Source organism: Columba livia, chromosome Z (assembly GCF_036013475.1).
Source record: "Columba livia isolate bColLiv1 breed racing homer chromosome Z, bColLiv1.pat.W.v2, whole genome shotgun sequence".
NCBI lineage: Eukaryota > Metazoa > Chordata > Aves > Columbiformes > Columbidae > Columba > Columba livia.
In genome coordinates, this window is record NC_088642.1 from 13,205,852 (window position 1) to 13,226,502 (window position 20,651).

The 20,651-nt window shown below is 41.6% G+C and overlaps 1 protein-coding gene across 6 annotated transcripts in view; it reads right to left on the minus strand.

Annotated features, from left to right (window-relative positions):
• Positions 1 to 20,651, minus strand: part of KANK1 (KN motif and ankyrin repeat domains 1) — a 128,786-nt gene that overhangs the window by 70,582 nt on the left and 37,553 nt on the right. Inside the window, exon 1 of one of the 6 annotated variants that reach the window (XM_021294091.2) lies at positions 9,515 to 9,656. The exons of the other annotated variants lie outside the window; for them this stretch is intronic. The gene's annotated coding sequence lies outside the window, so the exon portion shown is untranslated. Of the gene's footprint in view, positions 1 to 9,514; positions 9,657 to 20,651 lie in introns of those variants that run through there. 6 annotated transcript variants of the gene reach the window in all.

The window sequence follows — 20,651 nt, forward strand, 5'->3', positions numbered from 1 at the left end:
TCAGCTTGGCTGCGAATTGTGGCAGAAACACATTAAAGGGGAGAGCCAGAGCAGCTGGGGGTAAGAAACGGGGCAGGTACCCGCAGTTCTAGGTCTGGTACCAGCCCTCGGCTCAGCAGCCTGCGGAACTGCCGCAAACAGCAGCTGAGGCTGCAGCCACAGGCTGTGCTTGGATGGGACCTGCTCTTCCAGACAGAGCCTAATCTTTGTATTTTCACTTATCTCCTGCTTCCAACAAGAGGGCCTTCGTCCAACCACAAAGATTCCCTGTGGCAGAAAGATAAGAGTTTCACATTCAAGCAGTAACTGTTTTTTACATAGTCCTCTAGCTTTGCTACTCAGTCAAAGCAGAGCCACTCTGTAAGAAGCTGCTGTGTAAAGCCAGTGCTCCCAGTGCGCCTGCCACCTGTTCCCACAGCTATACTTCATACCACTGCCTGTGAGAACAGAGCTGTGACAGAGCATCAGCATTTTATAAATATTAAATTGCAAATGTAAAAAGGCACAGAAATCCAGACCATTTCACAGCAATGCCCCTTTCAGTCACTGAGAGAATGCAAGTAAATTTGGTCCAATTTGGTCTCTTCACTTGAAAGAAATGTGATTTTTTTTTTCTGCATTTGAGTATCTAATCCAGCCTACATCACACAACAATTTCTGTGTCATTAAGAAACTTAATATCAAGCAACTTAATAAAAATAGGCAAAGAACAATGGTCCACAGAGAAATAACTACTCATTCCAATAGCATTAATCTGTGGATAAACTCTCTCAATTTTATTTAAATTAATGAATAATCCAATCTGTTAACTAGCAGACATCTGAACAAAACAAGCCAAGAATATGGACCCTGCAAACGGGGACATTAAGCTTGTTCAGCTAAACATTCTGACCATTCTATTTCTGCTTAACTGGCTTTAAGGATTAAAACATTTTTGCATTAAAATACATTCCCCAGGTCAAGAACTTCAATTAAAGGATTTTATTTTTTCCCAGACCTGCTTGTATTGTTACAAAAACAAGGTGCATTTATATTTTAAATCTTTGTTATATAGACACACATAACATTACACATACTAATTAGCTTTTACTCAATAGATGTCAAGTTTGATAGACTGCAAGCCAAGATCTATTCCTGTTGATTATCTGCCTTTTATTTACCTTTTTTTTTTTTTTTAATTTTATATTCTTATCTCATGCAGCCAGCACAAGTCATGGAAGGATTCTGTCACTTCAGCATAAGAGCATCTGGATACTGGCTGCCTATTTGCAATTAAAAATTTCATAATTCTCTGTCCTACGAATGTAATTAACTTGACCTTAAAACCTTTCTGATAATCAGTCTCAAATCGCTAATTTTAATTTCTTATTTGTATTACATATGAAAGCTAAAGGACACAGCACAAAATACATAGTGGAAATACACCTTTGCATATCTAAGACAAGTAAGTTTTCCTCAGAGGTGCCTGCATGGTACTTTTTCTACTTAACCTACTACATGTACATAATTAGAAAGTTTCTTACACTTGATAGCAACTTTTTTTCCCAATTCAAAAAATGAACAAACGTGTATATTTGTCATTATCTTAGGTTCCTTTCCAGGAGAATCCCTTCTATTTTCTGGTAGGCAGGTCTTGCTAACAAGAAAATGTAGGAGCACAAACCTCACCATCCCACAGGCAGACATGCTTTGGCATGAATGGCTATGAACGTGGACCTTCATTTCTTCTCATGTCTAACAGGTTTATGACCATTGACTCAGGCAGGAACTGCAGATACTATGTCCCAATTCACATCTGCCCTTCTATTTCTTTCAGGGGAATGTAGTGTTACTGAATTTCTATAGAATTGCCAGTGTTCACCAGGCTTTCACTCTCATGTCGATGAGAGTATGGCACAACGTATTCTTATTTAACAAAGCTTATCTGTTGTGCTTGATATCTTTATATATAGAAGGACGACATATTTTTTCTTTATGATGCTTAATTTTGATAGTTCCTTCAAGATATTGGCACTTGATACCCTTATTTATCCACTGCTAACCCTTGGCCAGGAATCTGTATTCTGAGCCAATAATTTTAGCATACTTCTCAATATTTCACAGTTATCCCTATTCCTTCATCAGAATCCTCCTCAGGGGTCACGTATGCAGGATGGCAGAAATGCATCTTTAAAGGTGAGTAAATGAACATTCAGCCCTGCAGGACTTCAGCTCTTCTGAAATGGAAGATGCGGAAATGAAAAGGAGAAAACTGCAAACATTTGCAGCACTGAGGATGTTCATCCCCTACCACAGCCCTTCAGACATGAACACCCATCTATCCTCAATGCGGATATGTGGCAAACAAGCAGTGAAAGGTCCTTTTGTCATCACTACTGAGTGCTTTTATGCTGAATACTGTTTACCATCATGCTTATAATTTTTGCAACTAAAACAAGTTTTCCTTAGCACTATCCACACTGCCATCTAGTGTGAAGAGCTGCTTTTTTAAAAAAAGAAGAAAGATGGGACTGCTAGTTTTAAGGGAGAAGGTTGTCAGTGTGTTTCTCCCATAAAAAGCAGCAAAAGGAGATAATGAATTGTGGAATTATCTTCTCCTTCCTTTTCCGTGGCCAACCCAGGTATCTCCTGTTGTTGTAACTGCAGACCACAGTACCCACAGATCTGAGATGAGGGGTGGGAAGAAAGAGTTGTTCACAAACAGGAATGAAAGTTTATTGTTAAATCTGGCATTCGGAACAGAAGAAGTGTTTCTGCTCCCTTTTTAATAAGCACATCAATTGTACAGAAACCAGGGTGTGTCTGGGAACCTGATGAAATGCATCCAGCAAGTGTCAGCCCATGGGGAAAACATGCAGCCTCACCCCAAGAGGGTGGCAGATGTTATGACAAAATTATTATTTGCGTGTTACACTAATCATTACACTACGTCTGAAGCCAAAGCACTGCCGGCTGTGGTCGCTGTCAGAAGTAAACTGCACAGGATGAGGGTTATGCAGCTGCTACGTGGAAAAACTCAACACCAGGGCTTGGCCGTGGCTGCTTCCCACGGTGGTTTCTGAGCCAGCGCTGCCAAGGGGACACAGCAACAGGAATGAGCAGCCAAGGCAGCGAGCAGGACCTTGGGCCAGTTTCTGTCCCAGCTACCTGCCAAGGACGAGGCAGAGCTGCGGGACGTGGTGCTGGTCACTCAGCCCCCTGCCCACTGGGTCATCCTGGGATGCTGAGGGGTCCACAGGGGCTTATTTGGCCTTCTGGTGAGCAGGATGAGTATGGAAATCATATTGACAACTTGGTATTGAGTCTGGCCATTTCAAGCACCACTGTCTAACACCCCAAAAAAAGTGCGTGTATGGGCTCTTATCCTAACAAAAGGATTCTCATGTCTCTAACATTTAGCATCCCAGTTACATGGGTAAGTGTGGAGGCCTGGCTCTGCCCAGAGTCGGGGAAGATGCAGCAGGTCCCAAGAGCAGAAGTCAAAACTTCCAGTAAATGCTGTAGCTCACCCACTGCAGGAGTCTGCCTGCTTCCCCCCATCAGCTCATAAAGGAAAAATAATGAAACCCATCACTTCGATTAACTGCCCAAGTTACATGATGTTAATATTCCATGAGGTTTGCACTTCATTTGGGGTATAGCGCTTCCTCCGCAGGACACCTGGAAGCACACAGTTTTTAGCAGTTTTGAGTTTTTCTACATGAAAAACAGAATGTTTGTGCATTAAGTATAACACCCTCTTGCAGTAAGGCATCTGAAAAAGATACTTATAACAGTGAAAAAAATCCTTACATCAGCATTCTGCTCACTGTCATTTTTGTTGTTTATTAAACCCTGGATTGGTGATGAAAATTATAGCAGAAGTCAAGTCTTGGTGTCCAACTAAGCCTGCCTACTCGCAGCTCTCAGGCAGGACACTTGCACAGTTACTTAGCTCAGCACATCTGTGAGAGGAACCAGAGTGGCTTTCCTGCTAGGAAAAGATGATTCTCCTCAGAACCAGCCTTCCATATGAGTTTCCTTTTGACCTTGGGGCCGGAGACCTCGAGAGCAGCAAACCAGTGATGTTCACTCTCTCAACAGCAGCCCAGAAGAGAACGGAAAGTTCTTTGGTTCTGTTATAAAGAAACAGGTTCTACTAATTTGGAAGAAACATACAGGTCTGGAGCTTAAAGCTTTTTAAAACAACAAATACTTTGCTACTGACACTGTCTGAAGGAGACTTTGCATTCTTATCAATTGCTAGAGGTTTTCTGTGTTGTGTCCTAAAAATTCTTGGAAGAAAAAAAAGCCCACAAGCCCATGTATGTTTCCACACCATGGGAAGTTGTTTCCTGCACCACTTAGTTCACCCATACTACTAAACAGCCCTGAGAGGCTAGATCAGCCACCAGCAGACATATCCCAATCTGACACCTTTCTTTCAAGTGGAATTAGAATGCTTTTTTTGCTTGGTGATAGGAAGGAGTTCAGGGGAGTGGACAGCACTGCAGAGAAAAGTAATCTGGTGCACAGCACAGTACAGCTGCCTGGTAAGTCCAGCCACCTTGCTGCAGGCGCACAAGGCAGCAGTCACTTCTGTCTACCCTTCTGCTGTCCTTCAGCATCTTAAAAAAACAACAACTGAAAAAATATTCACCTTTCCCAACTTAGCAAAAAGTCATGGGGGAGAAGTCTAATGGCTCAGTCTGGAAGACACTGTGGCAAGTAAGATGACAGTGTCAGCCTCCCAAAAGTGGCCACCACCTGTTGTGCCAGCTCCAGAGGCCATGGTGGTCATCTCTTACAGCCTCTCCCAAAGCCACAGTGGCCAGCTGGTACTGTGAAGTTAGGAGGTATCACCTTGACCTGCAGCTCTCCTCTGCCATAGCTGGGTCCAGGCTAGCTGCAGCCCATCAGTGGCCACAACCCAGAGAGACAGCACTGGGTCACTCAAGTACCAAACACACTCCTTTACCCTGCCAACAACTCCTGCTGTAAAGGTGATCAGCTATAAAGCTTGGAGGGAGGGAGAGGACTTGGCAACACCTTGGCCAGCTCACCAACACTGGCAATTCATGTGTCACCATCCGAGGGCAGAGCTGATGAGCAGTGACACTGATGATATCATGGCAATCAAGAGACCAAACCTGAGTGGCAAGGAAGGAGAAGAATTTCACTGGCAGAGATTGTTTCCTCCTCTCTCACACTAAAGCAATGACTATCAAATGCTATGAAAAAAGAAGCAAGTCTTTGTTAAATATGTAAAACCCCTCATCTCTGCTAACGTATGCACAAACAGAACAGGATCTCCTTGATTCCTGCTCTCCTCTCCCTGTTCAGGGCTAGAAATACTCAAAAGACTTCAAAATGGAAGACAAAATAAATAAATTTAAAAGTTCCAGGGTCATATTTTTACCAGTTTAACAACAAGCCTCTGGCAATAGCAAGGAAAACCAGGTATTTTTCACAGTATTCAGCTATCAACACAAGACTGGGCAGGAAAAATTCTGTACAATAAATACCAGCACCCTGCCCCATTTTAAAGTTTTCTTATTTGTTTGGGGTTTTTAACTGGTGTAATCAGAGAAAATTGAAACTTCCATTAATAAAAATGTATATTAAATATGTGGCTTGAAAAATAAGAACAGGGAACAAATGTTTCTGAAGTTTGTGAAAACTAGGGGACGTCAGGCAAGATAAAAAGAGAAAGTAAAAGTGAGGTGCATTAATACAACGTAAGTAACCCATGAAACTCCTTGCCACAGGATGCTGACTGTGCTAGAAGTCTACACGTATTTAAAAACTCTGGAGGGAAGAAAATCACTATATATTTGTCCACCAAATGCTACTGAAACAAAGAAATAACCTGTGGCTGGAGAAAGCTCTGGACCACAAATTGCTGGAGGTTGGTGGTATATTCTGGGAATGCATTATGTGCCTACCCTGTTCTCATTCATATTCCTTGGGCACTTTCCTCTAGTCACCACCTAAGAACTAACTGAACCTTGTGGACCTTGACCAAATTCAATACAGCCACACCTCCATAAATAAAATAAAGTGACAGAGGAAAAGCAGCAATTCAGATTGTTTCTTCCACTAGTAGCAGCATTAACATAAGTGGCTGGAAGTGACTGTGTCAATTTTAAGTGTTTAACCCCATCTCTTTACAGACAAATGTGTGCTAATCTCCACAACTGTAGAAAGAGTCCAGGTATGGTGTAGCAAACTTGCGCTTCTCTTAAAGCTTTCCAGACAGCTGGCTTTCTGGTTTTCTTTTTTAAAATAAACACTTAGCATTCCCAAGTGATTTGGAACGACATTTCAAAGGAGGCACAAGCTCTGTGTGCTATCTCCACAGACACATGCCAAAACTTATCCAGAATTGCTAACTAAATTTCAAAGGCATGGAAATATTTGACTAGCTCTCCATTCAGGTTGTGCGAGAGTGCCCACAAACAGAACTTGTTTGTGAGGGTGTTGTCTACAAATAAGGCATTTTGCTAAGGAATGCCTAATGTAAGGTACACATTTCTTGAGAGAAACCTAGCAAATCTAGGGATTATTACCAGCTAGGAAAAAAGAAGGTCCTTTTCACACCGGTAGCATGCTGTGCTGAAAATTTGTTATTCTCAGATGGAGGGGAAAATCTGCTCACCTTTCTAATTAGCATGATTTATTTATATACACAGCATGTTATGAAAAACAGTGTTTGCAAAGGAGGCCATCCTGTTGAACAGAGAGAGAGAGAGAACAACCTTCAGGGCATACTCATGCATTTACAGAGATATTATCTGATAGCTGAGTCCTAAAGCAGCCTGACTCTTGAGAAAAACAGAGGTGCTTGCTGCCAAACTGCTATGGCTGTTCTCCCTCACAACTGTCACAGAAACTCCTGGGAACCTCTGGAGATTGCTTTGTTTTTTCTTGGTTTTTCCTCCTCACTTTAAGTTGTATATCTTGAGGATTACTCCACACAGCACCACCTTCTCTCTTGAGCCACCTACTACATGTCCCAGAACTTGCAGAGCCCTAAAAGTAAAGCTGAGCCTCTGGAGCAGTTTTTTCCCCAAAATATTAAAACATTGAAAAAGCAAATACTCTTAATGTATTTCTTAAAAGACACTTCACGCCGGTTTAACAGGAATAAAGCATGAATCCCAAACTGCATCACCTTCAATATGCTGAAACCCTCTGGCCTCACAACCAAAGCTGGCTGGGTTAGGGAGGTGCTGCAGCCCGCTGACCCATGGTGGTCGTCATCATGCACAGTCCTCCCTGGAGACTTGTCACAAGCCCTTGGGGACACAGGGCTGCTCGTTTCCCAGCTGTTTAGCTGCCCGCAGTTCAGCTCTGTAGGCAGAGGGGCATCAGGCAGCAGACTGGGGAGCACAGTGGGTGATCCTCATCCTGACATCAGTTGTGTCCTTGTCACAAATGCCACGGGCAAATATCTGGTTTCCAGTAACTGCACTTACTGTACAAGCATATGAAACCCAACTACTCACCATTCTGCACAGCTTGCCCCTTGTGGTTTCTGTACTAGGAGACAGGGAGGCTAGCAGGAGACTTCGATTAATAAGCCACATCCAAATCCTCAGAATAATTATCTTGCATATTATATTGAAGCCAATGCATAACAATTTGTGTAGTATTAACACTGTGCAATACTAACTGTTTTGTTTGGTTTTTTTTTAAACAATCAAATGCAGTCTAGGTTAGTAGTCTAGACTAAGAACAATCCTATTTCCACATGGCATCAGGGCATCTGACAGCTAATAGACTGGTTCACATGGAATATCTTTCCTCAGACTCATTCGTTCAGCACATTTTGGGAACACTGATCAGGGACACTCCACTCAGTAAAACAGACACTGCTGAGAGGTGTAAGAAACACTCGGGTGACAAAAAGGAGGGTGTGTGGAGCACCCCTGGGGTAACACTGCACTGAGAGGATGCTGCTGAGCACAAGAGCATAGGCTGTGCCACACCACATCCAAAGGAGGCCGAGTGCCCATGGAGCAACCATGAATTGCTACGTTCATAACGACACGGTGCTTAACAGAAAGTACTGCACAGAGAAAAGAAAAACCCACACTTCCTCTCCTCGGGTTTCCAGAATTACTCCGCAGGCAAGCGCTGAAGGGACTTAAGGATGACACAGCATTCAAAGTGCCTACCAGTGAATGGCTGTCATGCTCAATCGAGTCATGCCCTTGTCCGGAGCTCTGAAGGCACCAAGAATTAGGAGGGGAATTGAAGCAGCACGACGGCGCCAGCTCTGCAGAGCTATTGTGCCAGAGAGGGCTTTGTGTAACTCCAGGGATGGGGTCCAGCCCGCTCAGTCACTCCTGGGCTGAGCGGAGGTACCACAGCACACCCCTGACTTGCTTCTGCTTCCCAGCTGTAGCCTCACTGGTGCATAAACGAATGCCAAGGCGCACACCCTTTCCCTGTTCCCCAAGAACATTTTTAGCAGTGTTGATATGGATGGCTCAGAAGCCCTGGGAACCGTCCCACTATATATCAACCGCCTTTAATGCTTTCAGCGTGAAGGGAACCACGGTTCTGAAACCCCACAGCCAACTTTCAAAACTTGTGACTATTTTGGAAGCAAGTTGTGTTTTTACGCATATATATCAGGAGACAACAGAAAGACCGACAGAATTAATCAAGAAGCCAATATAGACACTCAGAGACACTGCTTGCAACTTCTAACCTTCTCGTTACTTGAAACCTGGACATACAATTATATGCAAAACCTAATATAAAAAAAGTAAGGTAGAAGGAGGTTTCTCTGACATATGTCATTGCTGTGATCTAAAACCTAGAACAGCACCATGAGGATCATTTTCTTTTTTAAGGACAAAGTCTGCAGCAAACACGGAAGAAACCATGAGTTTCAACTTACCCAAGCACATTAAAGCTGCCAAATTGTCTTTCCTGATCAGACAGTTCAGACTAATTTGCCTGTGATCACTATGGTGTTCTGTTTCTTTCATACATTATATGCATCTGGTGACAAGCCTGTAACAAAGTTTTATGAAAACACTCTCTAGCATAAAGTATAACACTGTTGGGATTAAGTCTACAGTCTCATCACAAAAGAACACCCCAGCAGTGGAACAGTTGTCAATTACCAACCTGCAGTGACTGAAACTGTACAGCAAACTCTTACTATACTTCTGTATATCCTATGTACGCTATCAAATAAGGACAAAGTACACAAGCTGCCTTTCAGCAATTAAACCATTCTGGCAGTGCTGCAGAGAATGTGCATCCGTCTGTACTGTCATAGCAGATACATGGAGTATCATGTATACCAGATCTGGTACAAAATGTGTACATTTGCTGAAATAAAAACACTAGTTACGTTTATTTGCATACCACCTCTTGGTAAGGCACCAAACTCCATGATAAATAACACCCTTACTTGTAGTTTGCCTCTACATTGCCACAGATACACAATTCTCAGGATCTCAGTTTCTCTAAAACTTATGTCCTTCCTTACAGAAAGCCAAGCCAGCAGCCCTACCTCCTTTTGGGAAGCCATTTGATACAATTTGGCTGAAAAGGCAAAAGGTCCTTGTTTCCTTTCAGACTTCTTCCTTCGAGAAGCGTGGCCTGTGCGCGGGCAGGTGAGTCACCAGGGAAACCACCATCTCTGCTCCCTGGAAAACACAGGAGAGCAGAGCAGACAGCAAGGAGTCCCCTCGCAGGGGCCAGCAGCCACCCTCAAGCCAGGACTTCTGCCACACACCTCAGCTGATCTCACCGCCGGCTGCTAGAAGGAGAAATAGTTCCAACCCCACCACTCTGCCCAGGCCTGCCTGTTCGCTGGGTGCCTCACGGTAAGCTGATGAGACACACAAAGAGCTAGAAGATGATGTGGGTTTTTTCCCTCTAGTGCTGGTTTTATGCCCATTTAGTCCCCCGACCCAGCCCACGCACAGGCATGCAGATGGGTCGGTGTGTTCATGCAGGGAGGTCACTGAGCTGCACTCTCTGGAGATGGCTTAATCCAACTAAATCCAAGAGGTACAAACAGGGTGCCCCTCTTTGATGGCCAGATCTCCCACCCACTCTTCCTTGTGCCTGTTCTCAAGGTGACAGTGAGGAACCAGCAGAAAAACTCTGCCATTCCTCTCTCCACTGTCCCCCAAAAAGCTTTGTTTGTCCTGTTTGCAAAGCACAATCAAGGCAAGTCAATGCTTCCAAGGCTTCTCCTCGGGCTCCCACAGATACCCAGTCTGTGAAGGGATCTGCAAGACGCAGAAAGCAAGCCTGTGGCTCTGCCATACTGCTGCAGCTTCAGGGGCAGGAGACTATCACATACAGCCTTGGTATTATTCCCCTCTCCCACAAATCTCCAGGGCAGCCCCCATGGCAGTACCCACTGCATCGTGACAGGCAGATTCGGCAGTGCTTGCTTTGCATGGAGGACAGCATCTGAAAATCAGCCTAGCCACCCTGGCCAAAGCACATAACCATGCAAATGGCAGTTATCACGTATTTGAATTGTAATCATTTTTCTCCAGGATTAATTGCCCAAGGAACAGAAAGGGACAGATTAGTCTGTCTGCCTATTCAAAGGCATGAGTATCACCCACTGCTTTGAACAGCACCACCTCATCTTTCTACCAGATTTAAAGAGCAAACAAGAAAGCAGCTTCAATTTTGCAGTAGCCTTGCTCCACACTGGAAGGAGTCATAACTCCCATTAGCGCTTTCATCACGTTTTCAACTTCTTCTGAAAAGGACACTTTTCATAATGAAACAGCATAATCACTTTCCAGTGTCTTGTAACAGACTGCAGTGCTATCTCAATTTTTTAATCTCACTTGTAGAGCGTGCAACAGAGAACAGTTTATAAATAACAGAAGCAAGCAGAGATAGGGCAATATTTGCAGAGCTCTTCAGGATACCAAAGGCTGCCAGCTTTTGAGACTCTGAATTTATGGCCTCTTGATTTGTTCTAACTGTGTGAGAGGACACAAAGACAGCTAATGTCCTTTAAAGTTAGCCTGCATATAGTTTAAAATATACGTACCATAAACGAGAGCCACCTAATGGACACTGCCAGACGCATCCACCTCCAGCACAACTCCTACCCTCCAAATGATCATCTTCACACAGTAGACACAGGACAAAGCCCTGCTCCTGCAGAGCTGTCATCGGGTTCCGAACTTGGGGAACCGTGACCCCAAAATCACCTGAATTCCATAACAATTTACCACTTTGGAAAATAGACTCATGCAGAGTCTATTTGCATTGGTTTATTTTGTTAAAGCGACAACAGCATACTAATGGTTTGCTGGTAAAAAGTTGTTTTTCATTCTAATCATGCTCATTTTTATACACGCAGTGTTAAAGTCAAAAACAAAATAGCACCTGGCTTCCCAAGAGAGGATGGAAAGCAATCAGAATATCATAATAGCTATTAGTATCCCAGACAGAAATGCCCAAAAAACGTCTGCAGGGATTCTAACGTTTTCTGATCACAGGAGGAAAGAAAGTCAGAGATGCCCATGAATAACAGTAGTCAGACGAAAACAGCTTTTATTGGTTACAACAAATGAACAAAAGAATGAACCCATGATCTTGGACATGCCTAAAAGTCTTCTCTCTTAGAGACTATGTTTACAGACTGAAGCATGAACAGCTACTGCCTCCTAAAATGAAACAGAATAATTTTACATTTCACTCTCCATTGCCTAAGAATTAAATTGGCTTTCGCAACCACACACTGAAACCCAGCATGCAGCATTTCCCTGAATTCCTCACTGTGAAGAACAACACAGTGAATGTCAAAACAGAAAACAATTAAGATAAATTACCATTCCCATGCAGTTCTGTCCCATTTCTTATGCAGGCTCGCACTCTGAGTCTTACTCAATTGATTCATTTCACTAACACAGTAGAAATCTTTATTTTGTCAGGTTAGTTTTCTGCTGGCTGGCACGTTGAATTAGCATTGTTTGCTTTCTGAACCATGCATTTCTCCTCCCCTCCTTGTCTCTCCAGAGCACAGCTGTCCAGCCTTGACCCAAACTGGGAAGCTTGGGTCCTTCGGCTGATGAAGAATCAGCTGAAGGGGAGCCCTCTGCATGCAGAAATCACACACACCCGCTTTCTCCATTTTTCCTAAATAATATTTTTTTTTTTTCTAGTATTCCCCTCTTTCTGTTATCCCCCACCCCAAGTTCTTCTTCCAAAACCACAGAGCAATGTGAACATGTGTTTCCTGCACCAAAATCTGTCACTCGGTAACAGCAATACCTACTCTGTCCAAAAACATGACTCTAAACATACATTAAATATTTGCAGGGAAAGCAAGCCCCACTTTAGTTTTTAAACCCATTGCTAAAGAAAGGTGCGTGTTTTATAACCTCGGTGACTACAAGGTTGTCAGTAGGGTTGGATATACAGCTGTTAGGCCTCATTAATAAGTTCAAGAATGCGAAACAGCCTTGCAAGGATCATGAATCACTGGCCATCTGCTAAGGTACCGTCAGTCGAGGTCACCCAGCCCCTTCCCAGCGAGAAGCTCACAGCCAAGGCCGACCTCCAAAATCAGTCTTTGCAGTGTGCTCGGTAAACACCCTGACGGAGCCATGAGGAGACAATTCCACACAGGACCAACGCAGCAAAACTTTTGTTATATGCTAATGCCAAGCAATTGCTTTCCTGCAGCTGTTTTATGATACCATGCACTAAGAGACATAGGGTACTAACACAATTTTCTGAATGACAACTACTTTAACTTGTTAATCCACTTTATGGCCGCCCCTTCTCACCGCTCTACAGGGAACACTGGCAAAATATGGTGCTGCAGCAATGTTCTTGCTTTAAAAATTGAATCAGAAGGCCTTTCCAGAGCACTCAGTGGAGGAAAACACAGAGAAAACATATTACAGAATACACAGAAAACAAACAAACAAAAAACACAGAAGAAATATTTAAGGAACATAAATATTTTACTCTTTTTTTTTAACCTAAATTATCCCATCTGCAGCAAAATGACAAATAAAACCCACTGCAAAGTTCTGATGTTCTCAATTAAGCATTTTGTTTCTGCAAAGTGATTCATCCCTCTAGCCCAACCATTGAATTCATTGAGGTTTACAAATACAAAACCAGCTGTAGGCTGCACAGATTAACTGAATATCAACACATTCCCTACTATAAACTATTTTTAACCACATCATTACTACGAAGAAACTATCGTAACTTATAGTTGGGATTTACAAACTAGTGACAAACTGCATAACTTTCATTATTTTGCACACTTTTTCCCCGTTCCTCCCTCGCCTGATTAGGGACAGCCATTCCCTGTCTGAGGAGGTGTCTTCCCCACCACTAGTACCTCATGCGAAACATAACATCACTCTGCTTCCTCGTTCCATTTCTTTTTTTTCCCCTAAAACTTATGATGACCTGCATACCTAGTCAGTAAAAAATTAACCTGTTTCTCCCGCTTTGTCTGAGAACTGTTCTGTAGAGCAAAGGGCAGGGAAAAAAAAACCCATTAAATAAATCCTTAAGAGAAACATGGGGGGAAGTCACCCCCTATGCACAGAGTGATACTGGAAACTACTTTTGACCTTTTTTCCCCAAAAAAAATCACCAGAATGGGAGATTAATGGACTATGACCTGTTCCACGTTCATTGGGCTTAATATGCTACACGGACTTTTAATTTTTAGATCCTTAATCTCTTTCTTCTCAGCCTCTTTACAAGCTAGTTTCTGCTGAAATAGTCAGTATGTTCAAGCTTCTATTTCTGTAAAGAAAAATAGAAAACTACCCCCACACTACCCACAAGGCTGGTTTTCCATGATGATCCATACAGCATCATCAGCCTTGCACCGCATCAGAGAAATCTTCACAAGTGGAACAGTACTGTGGCTCGCAATCTCCTCTGAAGTCCTGTTATCTCCTGCATACCCTTCCTCCACACCTGTCCTCTTTTTTACAGGCTCTAACATTACCTTTCTATGTGGTCCTGCCTGTATATTCATTATTGCTATATGAAGGGCACATGCATTCAGAGATGAAGTTTCAAAGTCCAGAATTCTCTGGATAACAACTGCTATCATCAGCTCGTAACAGACGTAAATGAATTATCTGTACCATCGCTCCCAGAGAGCCTTTTCAGAAGTGCCCTACCCAAGCATAGAAGGTGTTGTAGTACTACGTTAGGCAACCCTTAATTACCTACACAAGAGGGAGCATGAAAGTCACCCTCTGAAGTTTTTTTATATCTGAAATAATGTGTATTATATTCCTTTCAAATCTGGGCCTTATAGCTTTTGTTGCTTAATACATTAGCAATCTGAAAATTTAAAAAAACAAAATAAAGCAAACCACAAACAAACAAAAACAAAACAAACAAAAAAAAAGACAAAACAAAACAAAAAATCAACCAACCAACCAAAAATACCCAATTACCCATCTCTAAAGTACATGCATAAATCTCTACATAATTAATATTTAAGTCACTTTATGTGTTCAAAAAACACTGAGGAGGCAGGTTAGCACCACAGCTAATGCAGGGCTAGCACGAGTTAAGCAGATACTGTTCTTATGAGGGGAAACCTGATACAGAGAAGATGTTCAAGGCTGTAGAGTGAATCAGCAGCAGAAAGCTGCTTTTTCGTCTCTCAACTCCTTTAGACCACAGTTCATTGCCCATACACGCCCCAAAGTTCTCCTGTATTTGTACGACTCCTTTGCCTTCAAAATTCCTTCTGAGCACTTTTTTCCTTAGGTATCTGAAGAGAAAACCTATTTCCAGCACAGCCCAATTACTCAGTGACCACTGATCATGAATTGTTTAAGATACTTAGCAAAGGACAAAACATCTCAGTAACACCCCCTTCTTTTTAACATGATTAAAAATTGCTTGTGCTCTCCAAAAGGAGATAAGTTTTAAGTAAATTACCGATACTTATTTCTATGCATTTTCAATTAAAAGCCAAGCCAAATTAACCAACCTCAGCCAAGCCACACTATTATGCATTTAAAACTATGCTTACCTGCTTAGCCTGATCTCAGCCACGACCAAAAGGAATTTTACAGGCACCTTAAAACGCACAGCCAAAAGTTAAATAAATATAGACACATAAAATAATGAGATGCATATTTCTGCTGCAAAGTTACACTAAACAAGCCAAACTCCTCCCTGAACAGAAATCACATCAATTACTGACTTTGAAAGGCAGTCTCCTGGCTTGCCTGTTTCTCTTTAAAACATGAAGAATCCTGCTGAAAGACATTTTTTTTTCCTTTTAAAGCAGAGGGATGTTGGTACTAAATTTTATACTGTAGAATTTGGAGCAAAACAAAGGGAGCAGCTAAATAGAAGTGGTGTGACCGAGCAACAAGTTTGGGATGCTAGCATTACTCACAAGCAAAGGACAACCTTGCAGAAAACATTTTACTTCTTTCCTACAATTTTTAATTTGGCCAAAACAAGCACTAATCCATCCTTTGCTGAGGACAGATCTTGCCACTGTTTTGAATTTAACATAGGAACTATTTTACCCTTTGAGAATCATGGACACATTCCAGCAACTCTGAAAATGGCTTTTCCACTGACCCTTTTAACGTTACTCTGAAGTTTAAAAATCAGTGCAGAAAATTAAACAAAAAAAAAGGAATAAAAATGCAACACTACATATTTACTTTCCAGACAATTAATTTTGAGGCTTTTGAGGAGTATTTCAAGCATGGTAGCTATTAGCCTTTCAGGAAAGTCAATGACAAATCTTCCTTTTACACTCTAAAGACTGACAGCTACATTCAGCTGTAACAACTCCTGTGCCTAAATCTGTCTTGCATGCTCGTGATTTCACCAGCAGCATCGGAACCTTCACGCTGATCTTTGGGCAGCAATAGCATGCATCTCTCCCTTGCATCCTTCTTTTTTCAGGGAAGGCAACTTATCTTTGCTGATGCATCTCCACAGAGGCAGCTGCAGTCCCCCATCAGATGCCGCTGTGTGGAAGCAAGGCAGCAAAAGACGTCAAAACGCTTTAGGCCAAGGCAAAGAAAGCAGAGAAAGCTGGAACAAAACCTGCTAAAGTCACTTGTGATTTCACTCCAAAGCAAACAACAGGCTCCACATCAAGGTGGTGACTGCCTGCAAGTTGTACTTACCTCTGAACTATTGCAGGAGGGAAGTTCCTTGGGTTTAAGACACATCAAGCCCTATCATTCATGATGGCCCCTTAAAATGGAGTTAGTTCTCCAGCCTATTCTGTATTTTTTAACCTCACCTTCCAGCGCTGCCTTTTTTATAGGCACACTGCAGAAAGCTTTCAGGAATATAACTTGTCTAGCATAAAATACACAAAACAATACAAACAAAACAATATAAACATTATAAACAAAATTCTGCATTTTTATAGCACAGTATTCCAGGTGCGCAATAATATCCTTCATTAAATGAGACAGAAGGGTGAGGAACCTTGAAAAACAGCTTAGGATCATGCTGGATCTAAACCTTATATACTCAATTTTCCATTTCAAAGCAAACTTCAGCACTAAAAACTAGATCATCTTTCAGATACTTAAAGCTTGCAGTGAGGCAACACATAACTGCCTGTCCGATTATTTTGTAATTAGTTGGAGGTGCAACCATTTTCCCAAGCAACATAGCTCAGTTTCTACCTACCCAGCAATTCTTCTGACGTTTCTAACAACATTTATTTATATTGCATACAGCTTAGCCATGTCTGCGTTGATGCGTACTGGGAAAATCTGTGCACCCATCCCTGAGCATCATTAAGAGCAGCATGGAAGGGAGGAGGAGAACAGGAAAGCACCCTGAGGCTATATGTGCTATAGATAGCAGATAGGTGATGCACCTCGGCACATCACATTTCATAGAAACTGCAAGAGAGTTGCCAGCGAAATGGTTGTTGGGAGAAGAGGGTTAAAGTGTTCTGCCTTTTGCAGAAAAGGACTTACCAACTGAATTATGGAAAGATAATCAATAGAAGCCTCTAGAAGGACAAGGCGTGATTAGTTATCATGGTTACTGACACTAGGCAAGGACATAGCTCTACTTAAAGCAAGTTTTTCAGAAAATTCATTACTTTTGCAGGTTAAAGTTAGTTTGGGCTGGGTATCCAGTGAATCCATTAGATGGTGTCATTAAGAATCAGTTTCTGTCACTGCAGAACCCCTCAGAACAGGTAACAGCATTATTATCAAAGATAATTTGCTAAAATCAGCACGTAATTCATTATCCTCCCCATCTCTTTCAAATTAGTGGAAGGCAATATTGTGTAACAACAAAAAGGAGAAGACAAAAAAACTTTGGCCATGATGATGTATTTGTTTTGCACAGGACGAGCATGTCCTGCAGCCTAGCTGGCAGAACCGGTGTTGGTACTGCAGCTGGGCTGAGCCACGTTCTGCAATAAGCACTAATCCCACCCAAGGCTTCACCTGGCTATGTGGCAATGGGCTGCAGATTTCAAAGGTGAGGTAATCCAAGCACAAGGCATCTGTGTTAAAAGCAAGACAGGTTTTGCAGCACTGATCAAAAAGTTTGTCCCACCCAAACAAGTTTTATACATCTTTTTGCACCAAGACAAGGGATAATGGAAAGCTGAATTTTCTTATAACAGGACATGCTGCAACTTGTTATAGACCAAACACTTGGTGTTACACCTGGGTGGGGATGGATGCGACCACACACATTTTACCCTCCTGCCCCATGCTTTCAAAATGAGAATATTTTAGGCAGTACCTTTCAAAAATAATTGAAGGGTGTCTCGCACACACACACACACCCCCCTTAATTCCAATACTGGAAGAAAAACAAATTTAACATCATATATTTTGATGCAGTTGAGAGGAACTGGAAAGTAATGGAAAGCTGTCAGATAACTTTTGTTCACAAGCTAAAACCACTTGCCTCACTCTTCCGTACCACTTTGCATTTATACTGACTGCAAGGAACTGCCGCTGTGCTTTCCCTTGGTGAAACTTTCTTTTTAAAATCAACTACTTTCAAGTCCTTTTGCATTATGCCCTTCCTGCAACACCTGGGCCAGCTGTATGTATCAAACACTAATTTTGTACCATTTGTTTTCCTCATATTTTTAAGAGCCATACTTACAGGGGATAGGAAGAAGATTTTGCTGCATCTATCTCTGTATTTTGAACATGGCCTGCAGAGATCAGTCATGTGAAGCTATCTCTTACCATCTCATCCATCCCACTCTCAGGGGCTCCTCCACAATTGCTTTCCCAAGGGTAAAGAATTTGGGATGGTAGCAAGCAATATTCAGGTCATTTGCATAGTAGATTTCTAGTCTATATAACTTTCTGAAAGTCATTTGACCTTTTTGGACTAAAGCATATTTTGTTAGTTTGAGAAAATTAAGAAATGCCCAATTTCTTTAAAGTTTTCTTTTTTTGTGTGTTTGTTGGACTACTTCTGATTGACTTCCAGGGGAGTAAATGAAGAGGTGAGAGTAACTTCATCCATGCACTGCCTGCAGAGCTCCCAGGGGCAGAGAGTCCATCCCCTGTGTATTTTGTGGTGTTTCCTTATCCTACAGTTTCTCATTACAGTAGCCACTAACAATGCCAGTGAAAGAGGCTCTTTTGGACAAAGAGCAGGAACAAGGAATTTTCATAATTGTATTTCATACTTGTTTCAGAAAAAAAACCCAACAAACTACACACACACTCTCGCACTCCCAAACCATCTGAACAGAAGGCTGTAACAAAGCCAGAACTGTAGTAACGTGGCTGAACTCTGTCCTTCTGTACAAAAACACAAACAGCTGCACACTTGCTCCAAAACCAGAATCAGTCATGTCAACGTCCACTTGTTTGTATCTTCTGTAAGATCAAATCAAAGGTATCCTCTTCAAACAGTGGAGAATTTTTAGTCACCTGTATTAGGTCAGAATTGCATAAATATTTGGACTAATGGAAAACTTGCCACTTGAGTGAATCCAGTGAATTATCACAGACTATCAGATGGCCTATGGAAAACCTCCCGTTCCCCTTCCACCACAGCTTTTTATGCATCAAGCAAGCCACAAAATTCATGATCTTGAATATCACAATAGTCATCTTCGAGATGTTGAAGTTTTCATTTAAATCCTCACAGTCCCAAGACCCCTCTAAGATAAGTGATTTTATATTAGTAGTGAAGGAGTTAGAGATTTACAAAGTCAGTACGAATTATTAACTTTCGCATTTTAATCATTCATAGCCATTGTATTTGATTTACTCCACAATTTCCATCAGAAAATGAAAAAGTTTTCAAGAATGAGTTATTCTTCATGTAAATCTCCAGCAAGCCTCTGTCAATCATGTTAGTTCTTTCCTTATTAATTTTTTTCTGCCTCCTGACTGAAACTACACAACAAGTTTAATCACCTCACTTCGTAACTTAAAAGGCTATAAATATACGGAAAACTGAACTAATACACGGCAATTCTCCGTGGAATAGAGGAAACCAGTATAAACATCAGTATGGCTCATGAAGATTAACTGTATTAACTGTAGAGGCTCGCATAACTTCTACCAAAGGATATGTATTGACACACATAAAAGAGGGAAATAAACAATTCCATACTCAAATACAATACTTGCTTGCCACAAATTGTGTATTTCATCTGCTGTATTAGAATAACAACCTGTAGGAAGTTACCAGCCCAGAAATTTAAAATAAGCTTCAGTGTCGGACATTTGTTGGGAAGACTAAGCCTTTGATAGTTCTGCTGACAAGTTTTATTTTTTACTTATCTGTTTATTAATTTCCAGTGTGTTGAGCAGCTCATTGTACCTTTGTTCAAATACAGGGAAAGAACATTTTAGTTTACAGCACAGTTTTATATGCAAATTATATTCAGTAGACTCCCTACTCATCTATGTGTCAACAGGAAAAAAAAAAGCATGACAAATTTAAGACTCTCGAGATTTTTCATAAACTTTGAGGGAACACTAAAATTACAAAGCACACCTAACTCACTGTAAAGCATTTTCTGTAAGCATGTGCCAAATCACGTATATTATGGGAATTTTTCCCTAAATCTACTATGACACTTTACGCTTCATATTCCATTTCTAAATATTTGTGATGATTAAAAAAGATCTATCTTTTGCATACAGTTAACTTACTGTTTGTTTAGCTGTCCCAGAAATGAAGCTTGTTTCTACTCTGTGGAAACATTTTCACTAGCTTTAGTAGCACTGGAGAAAAAGCAAGCTTTCACCCCCACACAAATCAAAATTCAGGAGGAAATTCAGAGTTCAAGATGAAGAGATATTTTACTGCCAATAGGGGAAAAAAGTCTTAACAAATCAGCCAGCTGTTGCACTAACAACATCAAATAAAGAAATTGTGGAGCTTATTCTACCCTTTATCAATAATGCATGGCTGCGCACAGACAATTTATAGCTGTTTTCCATCACTGGGTATTGTGTAGTACTAAATTAAGTCTACAAAACTCAAGGACAGTCCACCCACACAGCTACTGTAAGCCAGCCAGGCCACTTTGAATAAACATTTTAAAGGCATAAAGTGAGTTTTATTAGCATGCTGAGCCACAGTTCCTAGTGGACAAAGCAGCTCCTTTGAAAAAGTAAAAGTACATTTAGCAGAAGGAGAGATGAGTTATTCTTTTGCCTTACATGTAG